This window comes from Pantherophis guttatus, chromosome 1, assembly GCF_059756535.1.
Source record: "Pantherophis guttatus breed Tessera chromosome 1, ASM5975653v1, whole genome shotgun sequence".
NCBI lineage: Eukaryota > Metazoa > Chordata > Lepidosauria > Squamata > Colubridae > Pantherophis > Pantherophis guttatus.
This window is the reverse complement of record NC_142063.1, coordinates 181,179,660-181,204,958: the sequence shown is the minus strand read 5'-3', so window position 1 is coordinate 181,204,958 and position 25,299 is coordinate 181,179,660. Positions and strand designations below refer to the sequence as shown.

The window sequence follows — 25,299 nt, the reverse complement described above, 5'->3', positions numbered from 1 at the left end:
CAAAACTGCTCCAAGCCTCGTGGGTGCTGAAAGTACCAGCCTTCAACCTGGCTGTTTCTCTGTGCCTGGCTCTCCGGATGGGTCCCCAAAGCGCTGTGCTGCAAAAGATGCTCCCCCAGCAAGAGAGCAATGGAGAGAAGCAGCTGCTGATCACATGGAGCATTGTTCTCCAGTGACCTGTTTTCTCTCCACCACTCCCTTGCTGGGAGAGTGAAAGAGTGTTTCGCAGCACAGCGCTTTGGGTTCTGTAAGTCCCATCCGGAAAGCCTGGCAAAGAGAAACAGGTTGAATCCTGTTTCTCTCTGGAGCAGAGCTTTCTGGACTTACCAGGACCCAAAGCGCAGTGCTGCGAAAACTCTCTCTCTCTCTCTCTCTCTCTCTCCCAGCAAGAGAGCGGGGGAGATAAAACAGGTTGCTGGAGAACATGTGGAGGGCTCCATCATGTACTCTCCAGTGGCTGCTGCTTCTGTCCCCTGCTGCTGTTGCCTGGGAGAGAGAGTCTTTTGGAGCACTGCACTTTGGGAATCGGACTCCTGTAAGTCCCATCTGGAAAGCCTGCGGTTTCCCACAGCCCCGAGGGAGCTGCCTGGAGCTCCCCTTTCAGCCGCAGCCGTTGCCCCCCACCTGCTGTGACCTCCTCCCCATTCCCCCCTCGCTTTTCCATTTCTGCGCCTGGATTCTGCTTCCTACACCTTCTTCCCCATTCCCCCCTCGCTTTTCCATTTCTGCGCCTGGATTCTGCTTCCTACACCTTCTTCCCCATCCCCCCTCGATTTTCCATTTCTGCGCCTGGATTCTGCTTCCTACACCTTTTTCCCCATCCCCCCCTCGCTTTTCCATTTCTGCGCCTGGATTCTGCTTCCTACACCTTCTCCCCATTCCCCCCTCGCTTTTCCATTTCTGCGCCTGGATTCTGACTCCTTACCTTTGGCTCTGTGCCCTCCCCTCCCCTCGCTTCTCCACTTTTGCCTCTGCGCCCGGCACTGGCAACAGCTTTGTCCTTATGGAAGGAGTCAGTGCCCTCAATGCCCCCTTGAGGAAGCTGGGCTGTGGTCAGCTGCGGAATCCCAGTGCTGGAGGGCTGGACTGGGTGCTTGCCCACCGCTGCCCAGGGCTCTGGAATGGAAGTATAAAGGGGAAGGCCTTGCTCCAGGGTACAGCGAGGGTGGCACAGGAGATACCCACCAGACCACAGGCGGCACAGTTCCAGGTTGTCCAAGCCCAGAATTTCAAGTCTGGTGGCATAAGGGATTCTATTGTGAGTAGAGGAGGGGAGTACTCTTCTCGTAAAATACCCCTGGACCCGCTCAATCATGTTAATGTCCAATATACAGTGTGGATTCCAGGCGGATGAGCTATATTCAAGAATTGGTCTGGCAAAGGTTTTGTATGCCTTAGTTAGCAGTACTAGGTGGCTCAGACACTGAGCTTGTCGATCAGAAAGGTCGGCAGTTCGGCTGTTTGAATCCCTAGTACCAGTCCCTTGCGTGAGCAGGGGGTTGGACTAGATGACCTCCAAGGTCCCTTCCAACTCTGTTACTGTTACCCTGAGGTTGTAACTGTGAAAAATGGTCAGAAGTCACAATGTTACCGGAGAAGAAGCTTTGCCAGATTAGGTTAACAATTCTTAATGCCTTTTTGGCAATGCTGTTACAGTGAGCTCTGGGGCTTAGATTGTTTGAGATGAGTACTCCTAGGTCCTTGACAAAGTGAGGGTCGTCTACGAGATCATTTCCACCCAACTTGTATGTGGTGTTGTGATTTTCTTTGCCAATGTGAAGGACAGAGCATTTATTAGTTGAGATTTGGAGTTGCCAACTGCATGACCATTCTGACACATAATCAATGTTGCTTTGTAGGGCAACAGCATTGTCAGTGGTGTTGAATAATTTTACATCATCAGCGAAGAGGACACAGCTGCTTTTAATATCACATAGATTATTGATGTAAAGCGTAAAGAGTGTGGGTCCTAAAATGCTGCCTTGGGAGACACCGCTGTTAACAGGTGCCAGATATGATTGGGCCCTCCCTATTTTTTTTTTTTTATTGAAAAAGTTTTCAAATACAAATTTTTCCCCCCTTTTTTTCCCCCTCTCCCTCCCCCTCCCTAATCCCCCCTCCCCACCCATCCCCCCCTGTGACTTCTTCATAACAAAAAAAAAAACCTAATTCATAACAGATTACTTACTCCCTCCTCTAGATATTGACCTTTACTTACTAAAAATATTATTAATATTATAACATCCCCCTTTATCCATACATTTCAGAAAAGAGAAAAGAAAGGGGAAAAAAAAGACATTATACTATGACATTATAGAATAACTTCTCCACTTTAAAACTATACGATAAGTCCTACTTTAACATTTAATCTTCTATATATATTACTATAACATTTCAAAGCGGCCTTCCCCATAAAATCTAGTTTAACATTTATTCCACTCTATCCATTTCCTCCACTCCCCTAAATATATCACTTAAAAATCCCTTTTCTTAGACTAATCAATCTACTAACTAGCTTATTCGCCCACTATCATGCAAAATTACCATACACAACATTTCTTAATATCTTTGATTCACTGCCCACACTACTTAAAAATATATGTCTATATTTTCCATTATATCTAAATAAAAAAAAAGAAAAGACAATGACTTTAAATTTATAATCCATATAGTATCTTCTTTGAGGTCTTTCCACTGGATTGGTAGAACCAACATCCATAATCGGGTAACATAGCTTGCTGGTGCAACAGTTTATTCAGGATCTTCAATCATATCTGCCCCCATCAGTAGTAAATATCTTCTTATATATATAAAAGTAAAAACAACCACCCGAGTGACATTATAATTATATTCCATATAGTAATAATTATGGGTTTCATCAGGATTATTAATTCCCATCATCGTAGTGGGTAACAACCCGATCTTCTGCATGCCCCAGCATAATTCTCTTGCCTTGTGATTCAAGATAATATAATATGTTTATCAACACAAAAAGAAATTCCAAAATAGATAATTCAAATCCATCAGTTTAAGGCTCATTTCACGTCCCCAGATTACGGCCATGCAGAGATCTGCCACAATCCTCAGGATGATATTAACCAATACGTCGCCTCTTGTGTGTTTACACATAATCATTCATATTTTAAAGTCACTGGCTTCACTGTTGCCTGATTTAGAAATTTCTATTTTTATGCCACCTATTTCTTTTTTTCTTTTCTTTTTGTGGGTTTGGTTTCCATCCTGGTTTCCTTTCTACAAATTGTGTATCATCTGGTCGGTTTTTATTCTGCTTTGTAGATTGGTCTTGTTGGTTTTGCTTTTGTATCTCATGTTTCTTTTTTATCCCTTGTATATCCCCTAATTGGTTTCCATGCTTATCCTTGCCTTGATAAGTCATCACATTAAGGTTAGATGCCACTTCTCTCAAATTTGTAGATAGTCCAGCTGGGGTATCCAATAAATCCAAAGGCAATTCATCTGGTACAGTCTCTGTAATTCGATATTTTACCTTTATTTCCGGCTCCTTCTGCTTATCCTGTATTATACCTGAAGATGTTAAATTCATTTTCAACCTATTTTGATAAAATTCTTCCGCTCTTTCAACAGTACTTCGCTGATATCTTTCTCCTTGGTATCTAAATATAATACCAACTGGGGCGTCCCACCTGAATGGGATATTTCTCTTTTTTAACTCATTCACCAGAAAACCGAATTTCTTCCTTTCCATCAATATCTTAGGTGGGAGTTCCTTGTAAATCCAAATCTTTCTTCCATACAATTGCAAATTAGAATTAAAGGAATTTTGCACGATATTATTCCTAATTTCTTTATCTGTAAAATAAATCACCACATCTCTAGGAAATTGCCTTTGCTTGGCAATCCAGGAGTTGATTCGATAAACTCTGTCAATCCTACAAAACACTTCATCAGGTTGAACCTTTAGAATCCCAGCTAGAAATTCAGAAGATATTTTCCTTAAATCATCTCTATTATTTTCCTGCAAACCTCTTAATCTTATCCCATATTCTGTGAAGTTGTATTGTACCATTAAAATCTCTTTTTCAATCTTCTGTTGCAGATTTTCTGCATTACCATACTTTTGATCAGCGTCCATTTTAGGTTTTTCTTCTAAGCTATTATCCTGAGTGTTTGTCAAATCATTTTCAATTTTTTGAATTCTATTGTCCAATTTATCTTGAATTTCTTCCATTTTAGACTCTAGTACATTAGTATTTGTGTCCAACTGTATCATAAATTCTGTAAAGCCATTAGCCACTTTTGAGAATTTTTTCTCCAAAGAATCAAACTTAGATTTCACCAATTCTTTAATTTCCTGCTTAAATTTTTCAAGTTGCTGATTCACAATCTCCTCCCTTCTTTCAATCTCCTCTATAAAAATTTCTATTATATTAAAATCAGGTTTCTGAGACTGAAGAGTTAAGACTTGTTCCTTTAAGTTGTTGGTGGGGGAATCCCCCCCCCTTCTTGTTTATCTGACTTTATGAGTCTCAGTGCCATGTTTCCGCCCAGGCAGGCTTTGTTAAAAAAAAAGCAAGGAAAAAAAAAAGGGACTTCTTTCCAATCAACAACAATATCAAGTCTCCAAGGGAAGAAAAAGAGAAAAAGACACAGGAGCGAAGTTTTGTCTACAAATGTAGCCAGTGGTATTTATTCCGCTACATTGTAGTAATAGAAAACGGAAGGACTTTCCCTTTCAGTCTCTCCTCCAGCCGACGCCATTTTAAAAGACTTTTTTTCCTCTTTCTTTTCCTCCTCTCTCTTAAGTAATTTTTTTAAAAAATCAGTAAAATACTTGCGGTTCAGTATTACAGGTCCAGCTCACATTTTCTTTGAGTAGTCTGTTAAATTTGCAGGCTTGCTTTTGACGCCTGGCTCTGCATCAGCAGAGGTCTCCCAAAGCCCGGAGCAGCGGCTGGGGATACGGGGCATCTCATCCGCTCCGTCCCAAAAGTAAAGGAAAAACTTTTGGGACTCCGCAGAGAGTTCTACCCACCCCTGCCGGCTCTATCTCCGTTTCCTCATGGAAACTGAGTTTTTTCGAGCCGCCATTCCGTTGTGAAGGCGGCTCTGACAGGCAATGGAAGCTGACGATCCCAAAGGAACGTCTGGCAGCGACAAACAGCAAACCGGAAGTCCGGGCCCTCCCTGTTTTGACTATTTGTTGCCTGTTGGACAGGAACGTGGCTACCCACGTGCAGGGATCCAGAGATGCCGTAAGAACTTAGTTTCAACAGTAGTTTGTTGTGCACCACTGAATCCCAAGGCTTTACAGAAGTCTATGTAAATTGCATCTATTGCTTTATCCTTGTCAAGATGTGTGGTCCAAATGTTTCTACAGTGTAGGAGTTGCAGATTACAGAACAATTTTTTTCTAAAACCAAACTGCTTGTTAGATAGGTTGTTTGTCTCTAAGTGGAGGGTGATGGATTGGTTTATAATTGATTCCATAACTTTACAGGTGACGCAACACAGTACAGGGTTGCATGTTGTACATTCGTTTAGGGTCCAATTAAATTGAGGTCACCAAGAAAGATAAGGGGGTGCGGGCAGGAAGCTACCCACATTAGTAGTGCAATTAGCTTGTTCATATGACCAAGGTCATAATCGGGGGCTCTATAACATAGTAAGAAACGAACTGTGGTATTTAGGGACAGTTTGCAGACAATGGTCTCAGAAAGAGCTAGCTCCTGTGTAACATTTATCTTTTTCAGACCTAGGGTCTTTTTATAGAAGATAGCAACACCACCCCTTCTATGATTATCACGGTCAGACCGGAAAACGTGATAGTAACTTACTGTAATAATGGAGTCTAGAAAGGATACATTCAACCATGTCTCGCAGATGAAAATAAGGTCGAATAGGCCGCATTTAGAAGCAGGCGGAATTTGGGCATTTTGTTTGCGAAGCTTCTTGCATTAAGTAGTTTGCATTTTAGGCCTGTAAGGGTAGACTTGGAGGAAGTTGAGGGCGTGAATGCCTAGTTTTGGTTGATGGGGGGGCAGTTGTTACGCGGGCCACTGATCTTGCATTTGATACAGTCAGCATGGTACTCTATGTACAGGTCAGTCTCTCCTTGGTCCTGGCGTCTTTTGAGCTCTGAGTGTAGCTTGCAGGCGCGGGCACATTACAGTATGGACAGGTTGGGCCGCGAACAAAGTTTCCTATGGTTTGTGCAGCTTTTGGCGAGTGAGTTTATTGTGGAAATGAATTTGTGTTTGCTGGTTTCGCTCTTGCAAATGACTTTGCAGAAGCGTGGGATCACTGAGCCATCACTGTTCTTGAACTCGGGGCTGTCCTGGGAAACATCAATGATTTCATCAGGAGCGATGGTTGATGCCTGGAAGTTGTTGATCACAAACCTTTGTGATGTTGGATTCATTGGTGTCATCCAGTCCAAATAAGATAGCATTGGGATGCTTCTGTTCACGTTCAGTTGCATCTTTGACAAGGATGGAGATGTTCTTAGCAGGATTAGTGATTTCCTGTGGCTTGGGTTGTTGAGCTGTGTCGTGATTCCGGGATACTGGTGCTTCACTTTTCTACATTTTGTCCTTTTCTTCAATGGATGCTAGATGCACTTCCAAAGTGTCCACCCGTTCAAGCAAAACAATGAATTTGTCAAGTCTGGGCTTCCAGGATGGACAGAATAGTGGAAATGTAAACTGGGAGGTTTTTAGTGATGTTGACTGGGCTACACCTTTGGTTAACCCCAAACACTTGTAGTGGGCATATGAGTCACAAAGGGAGCACTTCATGGTATTCTCGTCCTCAAATGCTTCATCACAGACAAAGCACGTGCAGGAGTCATAGTACTCATTGGTAGCAGTCTCCTTCTTTTTGGGTGGGGGCTTCGCAGTGGAGTGTTTGCTGGTCATGATTGTCTGTGGAGGCGTTGGTATGTTAAAGTTATGGGTTTTAAAAATTATTATTATTAATTATTATTAATTATTATTTTATTTTATTTATTTATTTATTTTTATGTGGCTGGGTTCTTCTGAGCAGCCACCGGGAGCTTCACCCTCCACATGGCTTGCCTCGTCAGCTCTCGGGAAGTTGGCCTCCCTTTGTAGCAGTAGCTTGGCTCACTCCCTAGCTCTCCCTGGCTTCCCAGCGTTAGTTATTGTTATTGTTATTGTTATTGTTATTGGCGTTAGTTAGTGTTATTGCTTACTATCCGCTGGAGGGACTCCTCGGATCACCTCGGCTTCCCTCCCTGTTAGCCTCCAGTAGGGAATTGCCTTGCCATTTGTTTGGCATCAGGGGCCTCTAATCTTGGCACCAGCAACAGTCGGTCCTCTCGCCCCTCCTGTTCAACATTTATGTGAAGCCGCTGGGTGAGATCATCCGTGGTTTTGGGGTGGAGTTCCATCAGTACGCTGATGATACTCAGCTGTACATCTCCACCCCAGACCATCCCAACGATGCCTTGGAAGTGATGTCCCAGTGCCTGGAGGCCATGCGGGTCTGGATGGGGAGAAACAGGCTTCGACTCAACCCTTCCAAGACCGAGTGGCTGTGGCTGCCGGCATCCCGGTATAGCCAGCTGACGCCATCGCTGGTTATTGGGGGCGAATCACTGGCCCCCACGGAAAGGGCCCGCAACTTGGGCGTCCTCCTGGATGCACGGCTGTCTTTAGAAGGGCATATGACGGCCGTGGCCAGGGGGGCTTTTTATCAGGTTCGCCTGATACGCCAGTTGTGCCCCTTTCTGGATCGGGACTCCCTACGCACAGTCACTCAAGCACTCGTCACCTCTCGTCTGGACTATTGTAACGCTCTCTACATGGGGCTCCCCTTGGGGTACACCCGGAGGCTCCAACTGGTGCAGAATGCGGCTGCGTGGGGGATTATGGGAGCGACAGGGCGCTCCCATGTGACTCCTCTCCTGCGCGAGCTGCATTGGCTTCCGGTGGACTTCCGGGTGCGCTTCAAGGTGTTGGTGATCACCTTTAAAGCGCTCCATGGCTTAGGGCCAGGGTACTTACGGGACCGCCTTCTGCCACCAATAGCCTCCCACCGGCCAGTTCATTCCCACAGAGAGGGCCTCCTCAGGGTGCCGTCGGCTAGACAATGCCGGCTGGCGACCCCCAGGAGGAGAGCCTTCTCTGTGGTGGCACCTACCCTTTGGAACAATCTACCCCCAGAGATACGAGTGATCTCCGACCTCCGGACTTTTCGTCGGGCCCAAAAAACTCATCTCTTTCAGTTAGCTGGTCTCTCTTGATTTTATGATTTTATGGTTGATTTTAAATTTTGATATGGATTTTAAATTGATAAATTTTGAACTATGGGCCAAATTTAATTATTTTAAATCTATTTTTAATCGTACTTTATGTATAAATGTTTTATTTTGGCTGTTCACCGCCCTGAATCCGAAAGGAGAAGGGCGGTATAGAAATTTTAATAATAATAATAATAATAATAATAATAATAATAATAATAATAATAATAATAATAATAATAATAATAATATGCTTTACTTGGAGCTATCCTTGATAAATGCTTAGATCTGAGTACAGATAATCCTCAACTTACAATCATTCACTTACTGATCACTCAAAATTACAACAGCACTGAAATTTATAGAATCATAGACTAACAGATTTGGAAGGGATCTTGAAGCTCTTTAGTCCAGCCCCCTATTGGAGCAAGAGACCCTATACCTTTCCAGACAAATGGTTATCCACTCTCTTCTTGAAAACCTTCAGGCACGAAGCACCCACAACCTCTGGGCGCAAGTCACTTCACTGATTAATTAAAACGACTTACAACTAGTCCTTGCACATGCAACTGTTGCAGCATCCCCACAGTCACATGATCAAAATCCGAACACTTGGCAACTGGCATGTATTTACAATGGACATTTGCCATTTGCAACCTTCCTAAATGGCTTCCAATAAGCAAAGTTGAGGGGGGGCACTAGATGCATTTAATTACTGTGTGATTCACTTAACGAATGTAGCAAAATAGTCATAACATTTGGTGTGACTAACTTAATTGCCTTGCTTAGTAACAGAAATTCTGATCCCAATTGTGGATGTACCTCAGGGACTATCTGGTTGCTGAGGTTGAACTTTAAAGTCATAAATGACTTAAAGTCTGATTATTTGTGGGACTGCCTCCCCACAGAGAGCCAAATGTTTTGAGGAAGCTATTTATTGATAAAATTGATTGATAATTGAAATAATTGGTCCTAGACATGACTTTACTTAATGAGGAGCATTATTACTTTTCACACTGGATCACTTTATTTATGAAATAAGGGATGAATGACTGGAAAAACTGATGGAACTAGCAGATATTGCTTAATTAATTGCTCTAATCAAAGAAAATAATACATTCAATTTTGTTTCTACTTGGAAACTGCTTCTGGATTTTGTGCTTCAGATGGAAAAAAATGAAACTTTGACTTTGGATTTTGCTGATTTTAGATAAATTTGTTGTTATAGAAATGGCTGGTACATATTAGGTATGCAAAAGTAAAAATCTGAGGCTGTAATGTTATTCTACTGCACTAAAAAGAAATCAATGCTTTTCTTTTTCTTTTTCTCTTTACCCTACACTTTTTTCTTTCCCCTTTCCCTCCCCCATTTCCCCACTACTTTCATTTTCATTTTCATTTGTATTTATATTTTGATATTATTAATAAAATTATAATTTAAAAAATGAAATGTCAAATGTCATTTCTTCATTCAGATGCCCCTTTCACATCAGCAGCACCCACATGAAACTTAATTAAGATTTAGAGGTAGAAATAAGGAAAAATTCATAACATCTGCAAAGGGGTAAATACTACTGCACAGACTATAGGTTTATTCCATGACAAATAGATCAAGCAAATGAAATATTAAGAGATGTTACTCCCCCAATTAAATCTGGACATCATGTAATAGTTCCATAGTTTATGCACTCTTCTCAAATATTATACAATATCCAATTCTGAGCATCACAGTTGCGAAATATTCAGATATATTCAAATGAGGTGGCTAACAAAGAAAATCAGTTAGAAATTTGAATAGGAATGAACAGAAATAGAAATAGAATTCTTTATTGGCCAGGTGGACACACAAAGAATCTTTCTCCGATGCGTAAGTTCTCAATCAAACAAAGTGATAGTTCATAGATCATAAATCATATAATCATTAATCATAAGATACAAACAACAAATGATAAAGCACGATACAAATAGGAGAAGATATTAGGAAAGATGAGAAAGAATGAGAACTGAGATGGATAATAGCAATACAGCCTGCTACATGGGTAAATATCTTTAGGCCTAAGACAGTGCTGTGAGAATTAGGTGTTCAGCAGAGATGTATGGATCAGCTTCCCCCCACCACCACCCCCGGCTTCAAGAAAATATAGACTCTTGAAAACTTAGTATTTCAAAAGGAACCTTTTATTGAAAAGGGGTGAAAGCAAGTCAAAATTCAAAGCAGGCTCTGAGGTGCCTCAGGGCATACAATCCAAGATAAAGGAAATTAGGAATCCCTCTCCACTGTCCAATGTGGATTCCCACCAATCCGCAGGTGTGAAGTTGTTATTGTACCGCCCTCTCTGAGAAACAGATAAGGAGAGTTTCTCAGGGCCATTGGAATACACATGCCCCCCCTCCCCTCTCATTCCCCAAGAGGTGAGAATTCTCCAGGCATTTTAGGTGCCAGGCAATGGTTATAAATCAGGTTAAAGATTATATACCGTATTTTCCGGTGTATAAGACAACTGGGCGTATTATTATTTATTATTATTATTATTATATTTCTATACCGCCTTTCTCCCGTAGGACTCAAGGCGGTGTACAGTCAAGAAAAATATAGACACACAAACATAAAATTGCTAATTAAAATTATTACTTAGTTTGGTCAATTAAATAAAACCCAGAATTAGATCACATTTAAAAAATCATTCACATGTTCATATGTTTAGCCCCGCCTGTTGGAACATCAGGGTCTTGAGGGCACGGCGGAAAGCACGGAGATCAGGGATATTCTGTATCTCCGGGGGCAGTTCATTCCAAAGGGTTGGAGCCCTCACAGAGAAGGCCCTCCCCCTGGGATCGCCAGTCGGCATAATTTGACTGACGGTACCCTGAGTAGTCCCTCCCTGTGAGAACGAACTGGTCGGTGGGAGGCTATTGGTGGCAAAAGACGGTCTCGTAGGTACCCAGGTCCTAAGCCATGGAGCGCTTTAAAGGTGATAACTAACACTTGAATCGCACCCGGAAGACCACCGGGAGCCAGTGCAGCTCGCGTAGGAGAGGTGTTACATGGGCGTAATGAGCTGCGCCCATAATCACCCGCGCAGCTACGTTCTGGACCAGTTGGAGCCTCCGGGTGCTTTTCAAGGGGAGCCCCATGTAGAGAGCATTACAGTAGTCCATACGGGAGGTAACTAGGGCATGAATGACCGTGCGCAAGGCGTCCCGATCCAGAAAGGGACGCAACTGGCGGATCAGGCGAACCTGATAAAAGGCACCCCTGGCCACGGCCGTCAAATGATCTTCTAAAGATAACCGTGAATCCAGGAGGACACCCAAGTTGCGGGCCCTCTCTGTGGGGAGCAAGATCTCATCCCCTATTGTCAGTGATGGTACCAGCTGACTATACGGGGACACTGGAAGCCACAGCGACTCGGTCTTGGAGGGGTTGAGTCTGAGCTTGTTTCTCCCCATCCAGATCCGCACGGCCTCCAGGCAACGGGACATCACAGCAAGGGCATCATTGGGGTGGTCTGGGGTGGAGATGTATAGCTGTGTGTCATCAGCATACTGATGAACACTCACCCCGAAACCATATCGTATAAGACGACCCCCAACTTTTCCTGTTAAAATATAGGGTTTGGGCTATACTCGCCGTATAAGACTACCCCTCTTCCAACGCACACCAAATAAAAATTAAAAAAACATCAACTGGCTCACCCACAATGTAAAAGCAGCTGTGCTAGACCCAAAATGGCCCCTGCAACAAGCAGGAACCTCACACAGCCACAAAAAGCCCAAAAAAACGACTTTCACACTTTACACACACACAACACAACACAACACAACACAACTGGCTCATCCACAATGTAAAAACAGCTGTGCTAGACCCAAAATGGCCCCTGCAACAAGCAGGAACCTCACACAGCCACAAAAAGCCCCAAAACCCAACTTTCACACTTTACACACACAAAATTCCACATACAGCTTTGTGAGATTTTGTGTATTTGTGTAGTTAGAGTGAAACACTACAGAAACACACTAAATCTCAGAAAGCTGCACAAATATTATTTTATTTTATTTTATTTTTATTTTTATATGAAAGCTAAATTTAAAACTTCCTAAACTTTAAATGGCTAGGTCTAAAAAAGAACAACTAAAAAAAACCCAATTAACTATTTTTTTTAAAGATCCCAAAAGGGAAAAAAACTTACCCAATAGAACAGGGGTCTCCAACCTTGGCAACTTTAAGACTTGTAGACTTCAACTCCCAGAATTCCTCAGCCAGCTTTGTTTTGCTGGCTGAGGAATTCTGGGAGTTGAAGTCTACAACTCCCTGCCTGCTTGATTGCTAAGGTAAGCAAGCTGGAGGGGGAAAACTTTTTTCCTTTTACATGGCTCTGGCGATCCCAGCTGAGTTGCCTGATTAGCAGACAACTCAGGTGGGATCGTCAGAGCTTGGATTGCCAGAGCCATTTAAGGCTCGTCAGAGCCTTTCAGGCTGGTCTGCCTGGTTACAGGAGAACAACACCCGGCGTATAAGACCCCCGACTTTTGAGAAGATTTTCATGTGTTAAAAAGTCATCTTGTACGCCGGAAAATACGGTACAAAAGACCAGGCAAGAAATACTTAGGATACATAGGAAAGAGAACTAAATGTGACAAATCCAAATTCCCCCCCCCCTTCCACCGAAGAATGGCAGATACACGGATCTGATAAGAGAGATGGCGTGGGGGAAAAACTGTCTTTGTGTCTAGTTTTGGCATGCAGTGCCCTGTAGGGATGTCCTGAGGGGAGAAGTTGAAACAGTTTATGTCCAGGATGTGAGGGGGTCTGTAGATATTTTCTTAGCCCTTTTTCTGGTTCATGCAGTATACGAATCCTCAACGGAAGGCAGGCTGGTTGCAATTGTTTCTCTGCAGATCTCAACTGTCCCATGCATTCACCCAGCAAAGAAAAACTCCTGGACCATTAGAGTTTACTGGAGCTTAAATGGTTACAGAAGTTCAGCAAAGCTGGTTCTGGTGTTTCTGCGTGCAGACAATGCAATTAACATTCCCTTTCCCCTGGCCATCCCTCTCTTATCAGCAAATGTCCAATTAAGTGCTGGTATTTTAAAGATAATGTGCCTTCAGTTTTGTGGGATTTTCTTCTTTGCACTCTCTTGGGTGACCTTGGCTATGCAGGTGCTTGATTCTCATTTCTCAGCTGGCATGATTAGTTTTCCCTTCTCCCCCGTCTCCTCCCTGCATTCCAACCGTCTTCCCTCTCCTGTTACTAATGTCAGGCTATCAGCTTTCCGAAGCTTAATGTCAACTCGCAAAGCATCCCTGACCTGTTCTCGAGTTGTCATAGGCAAGGGGGATGGGAAAACAAACTTCGCAGCTGCATCAAGGAGCTGATATCTCAGTCAAAACAAGGCACATTCCAACCGATATGCCGAGGTCATCTCCATGGAAACCCAAAGTGGCTGGAGGGGAGTGACTTTTACAACCTGCGAAATTGCTTCATTGGGGAATGTGACTGATGACACACCTTGGGGGGAGGGGGAAACAGGGTCAGAGGCAAAGCGCGAATTAACTAAGGTCAGAGTTGACTCCACCTGGTCCATACCGGCATGAGGCTCCTAATAAATAACAGGATTTCTTTTGAAGCTTGGCATGAGGCTCATGATTTAATTAGGACATCTGTCGGAACCCTGACAGCAAGCCAACTCACCCAAAACTCATAAAATGACCGGGATTCCTGAGCCCCAGACCCTCCATCTGCTTCCCGACACCTGCTGGTGGCCCCTCCACGTAAGTAGCAGGCAAGCCGCCCAAGAGGGTTGGCCCCTCCCCTCCCTGTGAACCAGAGCCGAAAGAGACTGCCAAACACACCAAGCACAGGATCACGGGGCCCAACTTGACTAGGGAGGAACAGGGTTGAATGAACCACCACAATTTAGGTGGAAATTCGATAGGGACTCAGATCAACTGGGTCTATTCGTTGACTGCTAGAGTCCACCTACAGTGCTATGGCCACCTCTACCCATCACACAGAGCCATAGTGGATACCATCACTGGGGGAGGGGGCTAGAGGAATAAGCAAATAAATGGCTAGAAGTCCTACATAAGAGGACAGCCCCCCAACTGCAAGACATCGACGATTTCCTTCAAGAGCTAGAAGCCAGATTTGAAGAAGTAGAGGAGGATCTGTACACAGAAGATGAGCTCCGAAACCTAAAGCAGAGGGGGGTGACCCATTAAGGAATTCAAAAGAATCGTAGAGAAACTACCCCCTTTGTCGAAACAACTATTAGTTCACTTTTTCAGAATGAGCCTGGACAAGCAAATTGCCCAGGGTCTACCAGGACATTCCAAACTGATTCTCTGGTTCCGAGTGGCCATAAAACTTGACTGCACATTGCTTGAAAATGACATGCGGAAGCAACCAGACACCAGGGAGAGAGGCCAACCAGACCGGAGACCATCTGATCAACGAGAGATCACAGCAGCACAGCCGGCCCTAAAATCAACCCTTCCATGAAGCCAGTTGAAATGCTACAGATGCGGAGGGATGGGCCACATCACCTCAGCATGTCCAACCCCAGCCCCGAAAACCAAACCAGAGCCACCACCCAGGGTGCAACCAGAGCGAGGCCCCAGGCATGCCGCCGACACGATCTGCAAAGCCCTCCAAGCCGTAGAGGCCCCTTCTAACCCAGTCGAAGAAAGGGGGACTCCAGCCAACAATGACCAATCGCCAGATCCCTATGACAGTGAGGACGATGGCGAAGATGATCCAGTGGTGAATGAACCGATCCACCCCTTCGTCCTCCCTATACACATCACAGCCCCAAAGACAGGGACCTAGGGCACTTTTCAAGCCCTAATAGACTCAGGTTGCACTAGATGCCTGATTAACTTAGCCACTGAAACTGGTGATTAGAGTGAAGAGACTGACCCACCCAATCAGATTCAAACAGGTTGATGGGTCACTATTGGGGGGGATCCTACACCACTCATCTAACTGAACCAGTGAAGCTCGAGCTAGCGGATCACTGGGAAGCAATTTGATTCATAATAGCCCCTAAAATGGCAGACAAGTCATACTGAGGCTCTCTTGGCTAGACAAGTGAGGCCTGATGATCTGGTGGGAAGGGGGTACCTGGAGGCTGAGGATAGCTAGAGGATCCAAATCCCTCCTGCACCAGCAAATAGAAACATCGGCCACACAGGAAACCTCCCTAAAGGCCCCTCCAGAACTATTGGCAGCCACTTCTGACAAAACCTCAGAGATTGAACAGATCCCCAAAGAGTATCAGGACCTTGCAGAAGTGTTCAGCGAAGCCGAGTGTGACATTCTACCCCTCCACCATAAGACGGACTGCGCCATTGAAATCATCCCCAAATCGTATTCCATGACACCCCAAGAAATGCACAAATACATAGACAAAAACCTAGCAAGGGGGTTCATCGAGCCAGCCAAGCCACGGGTCACAGCCCCAGTCCTGTTGAAAAAAAAAAGATGGAACTATGAGATTATGTGTTGACTTTAGAGGTATAAACTGCATGTGTGTACACAACCTATATCCCCTCCCTCTCATGAAGGACATGCTATCTCTTCTAGCCAAGGGAAAAGTCTTTACCAAATTAGACCATAGAGAAGCATACTACTAAGTCCGTATCACGGAGGGAGATGAATGGAAAACAGCATTCAACTGCCTCCTAAGGAGCTTTCAATTCAAGGTAATGCCATTCGGACTGCAGGGGCTCCAGCAGTGTTCATGCAGTTAATAAACAAGGTGCTGCATGAACACCTCTATAAGGGGGTCCTTGTCTAGCTGGACAACATCCACATTTATACCGAGACAATGGACGACCACATACCCTGGTCTGCCAGGTACTGGAAAAGCATCTGGCGGCAAACCTGTACATCAAGCTGTCAAAATGCAAATTTCACCATGAATGGCTAGACTACCTAGGTTACTGAGTGTCAAATAAGGGCATAGAGATGGACCCAGCCAAAGTACAAGCTGTCTTAGGCTGGCAGCCCCCTCACACCCGCAGACAAGTACAAGGTTTCCTAGGATTCACAAACTTTTACAAGCAATTCATCCTCTCCTTTGTGAGAATTGCCAAACCCATGACAGACCTCCTCAAGACGGGAAGCCCAGGGGCGAAGCCCCGCCCGATACAACCACTACAGTGGGATCTAAACTGCCAAAAGGCATTCAAAACACTAAAGGAACTTTTTGCAAAGGAACCAGTGCTGAAACATCTGGACCCTGAACAACCCTTCATTATCCAAGCAGACGCCAGAGACTACTCCAAAGAAATAGCCAAGGAAAATTACAGCCCTGCGCCTACACCTTCCGTAAACTCACGAACACACAGACAGTGGGCTGCATGGGAAAAAGAAGCTTTTGCGGTAAGATGGGCACTCCTAACCTGGCGCCACCTACTGGAAGGGGGGGAGAAACTGCTTGAAGTCTGGACTGACCATAAAAATCTGGAGGCCCTTAGGACCTCACGGAAATTATTGCCCAAACAAGTCCACTGAGCCCAATATTTCAACCAATTCAACTTTGTGCTGAAACACATCCCCAGGGGAAGGAATTTCCTAGCTGATGCCCTCCCACATGCCCCAGTACAAATGCAAACAGGAGGAGGTAGTAGACACCATCATCCTCCCTACCCAAACAGCAACCCAAGTGTCCACCAGACAACAGCGCCGCGACTGGGAAGACTGATCCGCAAGCGACCTAACCATGAAACTCAAAACCGAACTGTTAGCAGACCCCTGATTCCATGACAACCAACACATCTTGACAAAAAGAGACGACCTAGTGCGGAAGGCGATGAAACTCTACGTTCCAGAGTCCCCACATACCTTAATCCTCCAATAAGCCATGATGTTAAATTGGCGGGCCACTTTGGGTTTGTTCTGTCCCCCTTCCCCACACAGGCAAACACACAACCAGGCACGCCTGCCAAGATTTTATTAAGCAATCAGACTAGAAACCCTTGCAGATAAGAACCTGAGGCATTGCCAGAGAGGAGGGTCCTGGAGAGGGAGGCCTTATCAGTTCCTCCCCATCACCTTCTGAGTCCTCTTCCTCTGTTAGAACAGGCTTGGGAGTCGGGGTCACAACAGGGTTCCTAAAGACTTTATACTTAGTGTGGAGGCAATTCTGGTGGCCCAGCATGAAAAGAGACGTGGACAGTTATGTGAAAAGCTGTACCATCTGCACCACTATGCAAAAATGACCAGAACACCCCCCCCCGGGACTGCTACAACCGGTGGCAGAGCCGACGAGGCCATGGGAGGAAATCGCAATGGACTTTATTGTGGAGTTGCCAAAGAGCAGGGAGAATACGATGATCTGGACAGTGATTGACTTATTCTCCAAGCAGGTACACTTCATATCCTGCAGCGGACTACCCTCAGCCCACCAGTTAGCCAAACTTTTCCTGAAAAATATCTATCGCCGGCATGGAGTACCTCGAAGAATCATCTCAGACAGAGGAGTCCAGTTCACAGCTATGTTGTGGAGGGAGTTCCTGTGGTCTATTGGGTCATCCCAGGGCCTTAACTCAGCCTTTCATCAGGCTACCAATGGGGGTGCAGAACGTTTGAATGCCATGATAGAGTACTACCTTAGGTGTTACGTGAACTATCAGCCATCCAATTGGGCGGACCTCTTGCCTTTCACCGAGGTCGCGTACAGTAATGCTGTTTACAATAGCATGGGGCTAACTCCATTCAAAATATAGTGATGTTGCTGACATGTTTCTACACCTTGATTGGAGTCGACCTGTGGTAAATTAAATTGATTGGACATGATTTGGAAAGGCACACACCTCTCTATAGAAGGCCTCATAGCTGGCATTGCATACTGTAATACTGTAGCAGAGCAAAAGCCATGAGGTCAAAGGAACTGTCTGCAGAGCTCAGAGACAGGATTATTGCAAGGCACAGATCTGAGGAAGGCTGCAATAAAGTTTCTGCTGCACTGAAGGTTCCTAAGAGCACAGTGGCCTCCATAATTCTCAAATGGAAGAAGTTTGGCACAACCAGGACTCTTCCAAGAACTGGTCATCTGGTCAAACTGAGCAATTGGAGAGAATGGCATAAGAGAAGTGTCCAAGAACTAAATGGTCACTCTGACTGAGCTCCAGTGATTGTGTGTGGAAATGGGACAGAGTTCCAGAAGGACAACCATCACTGGAGCCCTCCATCAATCTGGGTTTTATGGCAGAGTGGCTTGATAGAAGCCTCTTCTCAGTGCAAAAGATATGAAAACCCGTTTGGAGTTTGCAAAAAAAAAAACACATGAAGGACTCTCAGATGGCGAGGAACAAAATTCTGTGATGAAGCCAATTGTTTGGCCTCAATTCTAAATGTTTTGTCTAGAGGAAACCAAGCACCGCTCATCATCTGCCCAATACCATCCCAACAGCGAAGCATGATGGTGGCAGTATCGTGTTGTGGAGGTGTTTTTAAGCAGTCGAGATTGGGAGATTGGTCAGGGTTGAAGGAAAGCTGAATGGAGCAAAGTAGAGGGATAATGAAAACCTGCTCCACAGCACTCAGGACCTCAGATTAGGCCGAATGTTCACTTTCCAACATGACAATGATCAAAAGTACACAGCCAAGATAACACAGGCTTAGGGACAACTCTGCGAATTCCTAGAGTGACCCAACCAGAGCCCTGACTTGAATCCTATTGAACATCGTTGGAGGGACCTGAAAATGGCTGTCCTACCACAGTTTCTATCCAACCTGACTGAGCTTGAGAGGATTTTCAAGGAAGTATGGCAGAAAATCCCCCAATCCAAGTGTGCAAAGCTTGTTGCATCATATGCAAAAAGACTCAAGGCTATAATTGCTGCCAAAGGTGCTTCAACAAATTTCTGAGTGAAAGGCCTGAATACTTATGCCAATGAAATATTTCAGTTTTTTCTTTTTAATAAATTTAAAGATATTTCTAAATTTTTGTTTTCACTTTGTCATTATGAGTGTAGATTAATGAGAAAAAAATGCATTTCAACAACTGTAGAATCAGGCTGCAGCAAAATTTGTTAATTTTGCAAAATTGACAAAAGTGAAGGGCGTCTGAATACTTTCTGAATGCACTGTAGGTCTTTAGGGGTTCAAGATGTTAAGATATAGTGGAGTGCCTTATTGACATCATTTGTCAACCTATTTACACAGTAGGCAAATTGCAAGGGGTCTAGCAGTGGATCTGTAGTGGCTTTCAGGTGGGCCAGCACTAACCTTTTGAAGGTTGTAAATACGGATATCAGAGCAACTGGTCTGTAATCATTCAACTCCTTGATGGAAGTTTCTTGGGTACCGGAATGATAGTAGAACGTTTGAAACAAGAAGGGACATGACACATCTCCAGTGATTGATTAAAGATGCGGGTGAAGACTGGAGCCAATTGATCAGCACAAACTTTCTTTTTTTTTATTGAAAAAGTTTTTCAAATACATATTTTTCCCCCCTTTTCTTCCCCCCTCCTCCCTAACCCCCCTCCCCCTCTCCTCCCCCGGTGGCTTCTCCAAAATAAAACCCAGATTAATAATAGATTATATAATACTTTACCATCCTTTTACACCACCCCCCATATGCTAACCATTTCTTTCTAACAATATTATTGTCTCCCCCCTATACTATACATTTCAGAGCAACATTCAGCTGTAAAATTATATAATAAATCCTAATTTGGCAATTTCAACTCATAATCCACCCATATCCTCCTCCCCCATACATATATCTCTTAATTCAAGTCTTTTACGTATATTAATATAACATAACATCCCTTTTCCTAAACTAAACAATCAGTAAACTAACCCAACTCCACCCATTTTCCTACAGGTCTACCATACATAATATTTTTAATATTTTTATTTTTCTGCCCACACCACTAAAAAAAAACATTTCCATACGTAAATAAAATCCTTAAATGACTTTAAGCTTGTAATCCATATGGTATCTTCTATAATATCTTTCATCTGGATTGTTAATTCGATCACCCATATTAGGGTAACATCAAATTCAAGTTCCAACAGCATGTTCAGTATCTTCAATTACCATCTGCCCCCATCAATAATAAATGTTTTCGTATATAAAAAACCACCCGAGTGACTTTATATTTATATTCCATATAGTGTCTTCTGTAATGTCTTCCATCTAGATTATTAATTCCAACCACCATGTTAGGGTAACAACCAGATCTTCTGCATGCCCCAATCCCATAATTCTCTTGCCTTGTAGCTCAGCATAAACGTAATCCATTTGTCAAAGAGTCCAAAATAGAAAGTTCCAATCCACTAAATTTAAGGCCATCTTCCACATCCCAAAAGTACAGCACTGCAGAGATCTGTCACTCTCCTCAAAATAATATAAACCAATACTTTGCCTCAACTATATTTTCATGTATTCAGTCGTCTCTTAAGTAACTGACATTACACTGTTGTTTAGTCTAAAATTTTTTATTTTTGTAGGACCTGCTTCTTCTTTTCTTAACTTTTTGTGGTTTAGATCTCCATCCTAGTTTCCTTTCTATGAGTTGTATATCAACTGATTGATTTCCATGCTGGTCTGTAACTTGATAAGTCATCACGTTAGAATCCAAAGCCGCCTCTCTTGTATTTATAGGTAATCCAACTATAACCTCTGAAGGAGAATCCAAAATCGGCTCGTCCAGAAAGGCCTCTGTAACTTGTTGTTTTTCCGTTACCTCCGCCTTGATCTGCTTAGCCTGAGTTTCAATCTCTTGTTGATTTTGCTTTTCTTTATTCCCCTCGTGTGTTATACATGGAGATGTTGAACCCATTTTAAGAAACTTATAGTAAAATTCTTCCGCTTTTTCAACAGTATTTAGTTGATATCTTTCTCCTTGATATCTCAATATTATACCAACTGGAACATCCCACCTAAATGGGATGTTTTGTTTCTTTAGCTCAGTCACCAAAAATCCAAAATCCTTTCTATCTTTTAACATCTTGGGCGGCAGCTCTTTAAATATCCAAATCTTCCTTCCATGCATTTCAAGAGTGGAGTTAAAAGACTTTTGCACAATGTCATTTCTTATTTCTTTATCAGTAAAGTAAATCACCACATCTCTAGGCAACTGCCTTTGCTTCGCCACCCAAGAATTAACTCTGTAGGCCTTGTCAATCTTGCAGGATATCTCTTCAGAACTAACCTTTAAAATCCCAGCCAGAACTTCAGCAGACACCTTTCTCAAATCTTCTCTTTTATTTTCCTGTATTCCCCTAATTCTAACCGCAAATTCCATGAATCTGAATTGCATTATTGTGGCTTCATTTTCAATCCTTTGTTTTATATTATCTACATTGTGAGTCTTGTAATCAGCTTCCTTTATTTTTTTAAACTCTGCTTCTGGGCTTTTTTCTTGAATCATTATTAAATCATTTTCAATTCTTTGTATTTTATTATCCAAATTATAAATCTTATCATCAACTTCCTTCATTTTAGACTCTATTTTTGAATTTATAACTTCATCCATCTTCATAATTACTTCTAAGAAACTGTTCATATGTTGCTTCAGAATATCATACTTTTGTTGAACCAACTCTTTAATTTCCTGTCTAAAATTTTCAAGGTTCTGCTTCACAGTCTTATCATGTCTTACCATCTCCTCCAGTACAAATTTCTTTAGGTCTGAGAAGCCATTCTTCTACATCTGCAAGCTCACAACTTGTTCATGTGATTTATAAATGGGGGAGCCCTCCCCCCAGCTTGGTTATCTGGCTTTGTCAGTTTTAGCGCCATCCTGCCACACAAACAGATTTTTTTTTCCTTTTAAAGAAAAAGACTTCTCTCCAAACAATATCAATAACAAATCTCTAAGAAGGAAGACGCATGAAATAAGAATTTTTCTCTTCATTTCTAACCAGCACTTTTGTTAGATACTTTGTAACGTAATAAACTATTCAAACGGAAGGACTTTCGCTTTCAGCTTTTCTCAAGCCTCGACCAGTCGCCATTTTAAACTCTCTTTTTTCCTCCTTTCACTCTTCTTTACTTTTAAAATCAGTCTTGGGGTTAGAAATACTTGCAGTTTAGGATCCCAGATCCAGATTTCATCCTGCTAATTCAGATGATCTGTTAGTTTCGTTAATTGGTCCGGTCCCATCGCCTGGCTCTGCAAGAAGCAGAGTTCTCCCGAAGCCCGGAGCAGCGGCGAGCGGAAATAGGGAGCCACAACCTGCTTCGTCCCCAAGAGTAAAAAAGAACTCTGGGGACTTCGCAGAGGGCTCTACCTGCCCTCGCCGGCTCTGTCTCACATTTCCTTTAGGAAATGGAGTTTTTCGAGCCGCCTTTCAGCTGTAAAGGCAGCTCTTTACGGGCAACGGGGCTGGCGGTCTCAAAAGACCGTCTGACGGCGACGGAAGCCAAACCAGAAGCCGATCAGCACAAACTTTCAAGCAAGAAGGAGTCACCCTGTCTGGGCCTGGTGCTTTTCCAGCCTGAAATGTCTGTCAAACAGATGTCGCACATCTTTTTCTGTGATCACCAGAGGTGGTAGGCCCAGAGGGATGGAGCTGGGTGTAGGAGATTTGGCTAATGTTGGTGTATCTGAGATGGAGAAGGTAGCGACCATTGACAGAAGTCTCCTCTCAAATCTATAACAGAACACATTCAGGTCATTTGCCAGTTGCCGATTGTAGGCATCTTTTAATGTAGAGTAGCAGTGGTTCTAAAATATTCTTGTCTCTTGTGAGACAGTTGACATACTGAATGTATCTTGGCAGCTCTTGGCTTAGGTTAGCTCTGTTAAAATTATCCTAATACAATGAGTAGGGAGTCTGGATATCTCTGTTCAGCACATAGGATTTGGTCAGTTAAAGTTTGCAATGTCTTGTATATGCAAACTTGGAGTGGTATGTAGATCTCAACTAGGATGAATGAAGAAAACACTTGGGGAACATAATAGGGTATGCAAATAATAAATAGTGTCTCTAAATCCAACCACAAAATTTCTTTAGTATAGTGACATTTTTACACCACCGGTTGTTAATATAAAAGCAGATACTTCCTCCCTTCTTTTTACCAGATGTTTCTGCAATTCTATTTGCTCTTTGAATCTGAAATTCTGACATTTGCAAGCAGCTATCATTAATCGAATCATTCAGCTGTGTTTGATTGAAGCAGAGGGCTGCTGAATTGGAAAAGTCTGAGTTGTTCCTATTTAAAAGGAGCATTTCATCAGTCTTATTTATGAGTGAGCGAAGATTAATAAAATACAGCAAGGGGGTGAGAGATTTTCTTGCCCCATGAGTTTTTGTAAAATACCCTCTCACTTGCCCCTCCTTCTCTTGTTTCTCTTCTGCTTCTTTCTAACTGCAGTGCTGAAAGAGATAACCGTCATTCCCTCAGTCAGAATTTTCTCTGCATTGAAAGCTGCATGTTATTTAAAGTCCACTGTCTGATATTCAAAATCTCATCTCTTGAGTATGAAATTTGTCGAGCCACAGAAAATAATAGAAAATATGAGAACTACTTGAGAACATTTCATTGAGGCTGCCATCAGGCTGCCATTTAAAGGAAGATAGATTAAATCTTATTAAAATAGATTAAGAAAAGAAGTTCTATTCAGTTTTAAGAAGACTAGTGGTAGCTAGTGTTCAAATAACTGAAGCTGACATTAAAAAAGAGGTTCTTTATCATGCCAATGATAGGAGCCTTGGTAGTACAGTGATCTAAACCACCCTGTTATTAAGACCAGCTGCCTGCAATTACTGCAGGTTCGACTCTCGCCAGGCTCAAGGTTGACTCAGCCTTCCATCCTTTCTAAGGTAGGTAAATTGAGGACCCAGTTGTGGGGGCAATAAGCTGACTTTGTATAAATATACAAAAGGATGAAGGCTATTGCTTAGCACATTGTAAGCCGCCCTGAGTCTCCGGAGAAGGGCGGCATATAAATCAAATTAAAAAAAAAAAAGACTTAAGAGTCTTGTTTAACAGGATAATAGTCAAGCAAGAAGGTAGATTATGAGGAATATGAAGAAAAAAAGCCCTAGCAATATTAATAATTTCAATAGTTCTCATTATCTGAAGAAATAACATCTTCAGAAATCAGATATAATTCCATATCTTTTAAAAAATAAAAATATAGTTATATATCTGTTCATACACATTATTCTCGACTTATGACCACAATTCAGCCCAAACTTTCTGTTGCTAAGCAAGATAATTAAGTTGTCAGACTTCGATGCTATCTCAAAATAAATGAATTTCCAAACTGCCAATCTTTAAGGAAATCTTTTCTTTAATTGAGCACAGCCACCGGATCATGACTCGATGCGGACAAGACTGACCTTTTGCCCCCCAATCGCTCCCTTTCCGATCCCCAAATCTCTGCTTCTCATTGGCTATCTTCCAAGTCAATCTTCAGACTTCTTGTCTCGTCATTTCCCAGGAATGTCTCCCCCCTTCATTTCCACGACAACCCGACTTCAAAGGGATTTAGCAGGCAAAAGTTCAGAGCTTATCTCTCTCTCTCCTCTGCTCTCTATGCCAGCGTTGAAACGCTGACATAAGTAAGTTTTGCCCCATTTTATGACCTTTCTTGCCACAGTTGTTAAGTGAATCATTACAGTTGTTAGTAATAGTTGTTAAAGGAATCCAGCTTCCTCATTGACTTTGCTTGTCAGAAGGTTGCAAAAAATGATCACATGACCCTAGGAAACTGTAACTCATAAAAATGACCTAGTGTCAAGTATCTGAAGTTTGATCACGTGACCATGGGGATGTTACAACAGACACACCCATATTTTTCAGACTATAAGACGCTCCGGACTATAAGACGCACGTAGCTTTTGGGGAGGAAAACAAGAAAAAAAAAATCTGCCTTTGCCTCCCAGCAATTTGCCTCCTTGCAGCAAACAGCAAACAGCCTGGTCAGCTTCAGCACAGCCTGATTTAGCACAAGCAGCTAATTGGCAGTTGGATCTGCTTCCCGGAATACCGCTTATCAGCTGTTCCAGGCTGCAGAGATCGCCACCGCCTATCGATGCCATTGATGGCCATCGCCGCTGCTACCTATCGCCGCCTCTGCACG

The 25,299-nt window shown here is 43.2% G+C and overlaps 1 protein-coding gene across 9 annotated transcripts in view; it reads left to right on the top strand.

Annotated features, from left to right (window-relative positions):
* UBE2F (ubiquitin conjugating enzyme E2 F (putative)) overlaps positions 1-25,299 on the top strand; it is a 178,856-nt gene that overhangs the window by 92,440 nt on the left and 61,117 nt on the right. The window lies entirely within an intron of this gene.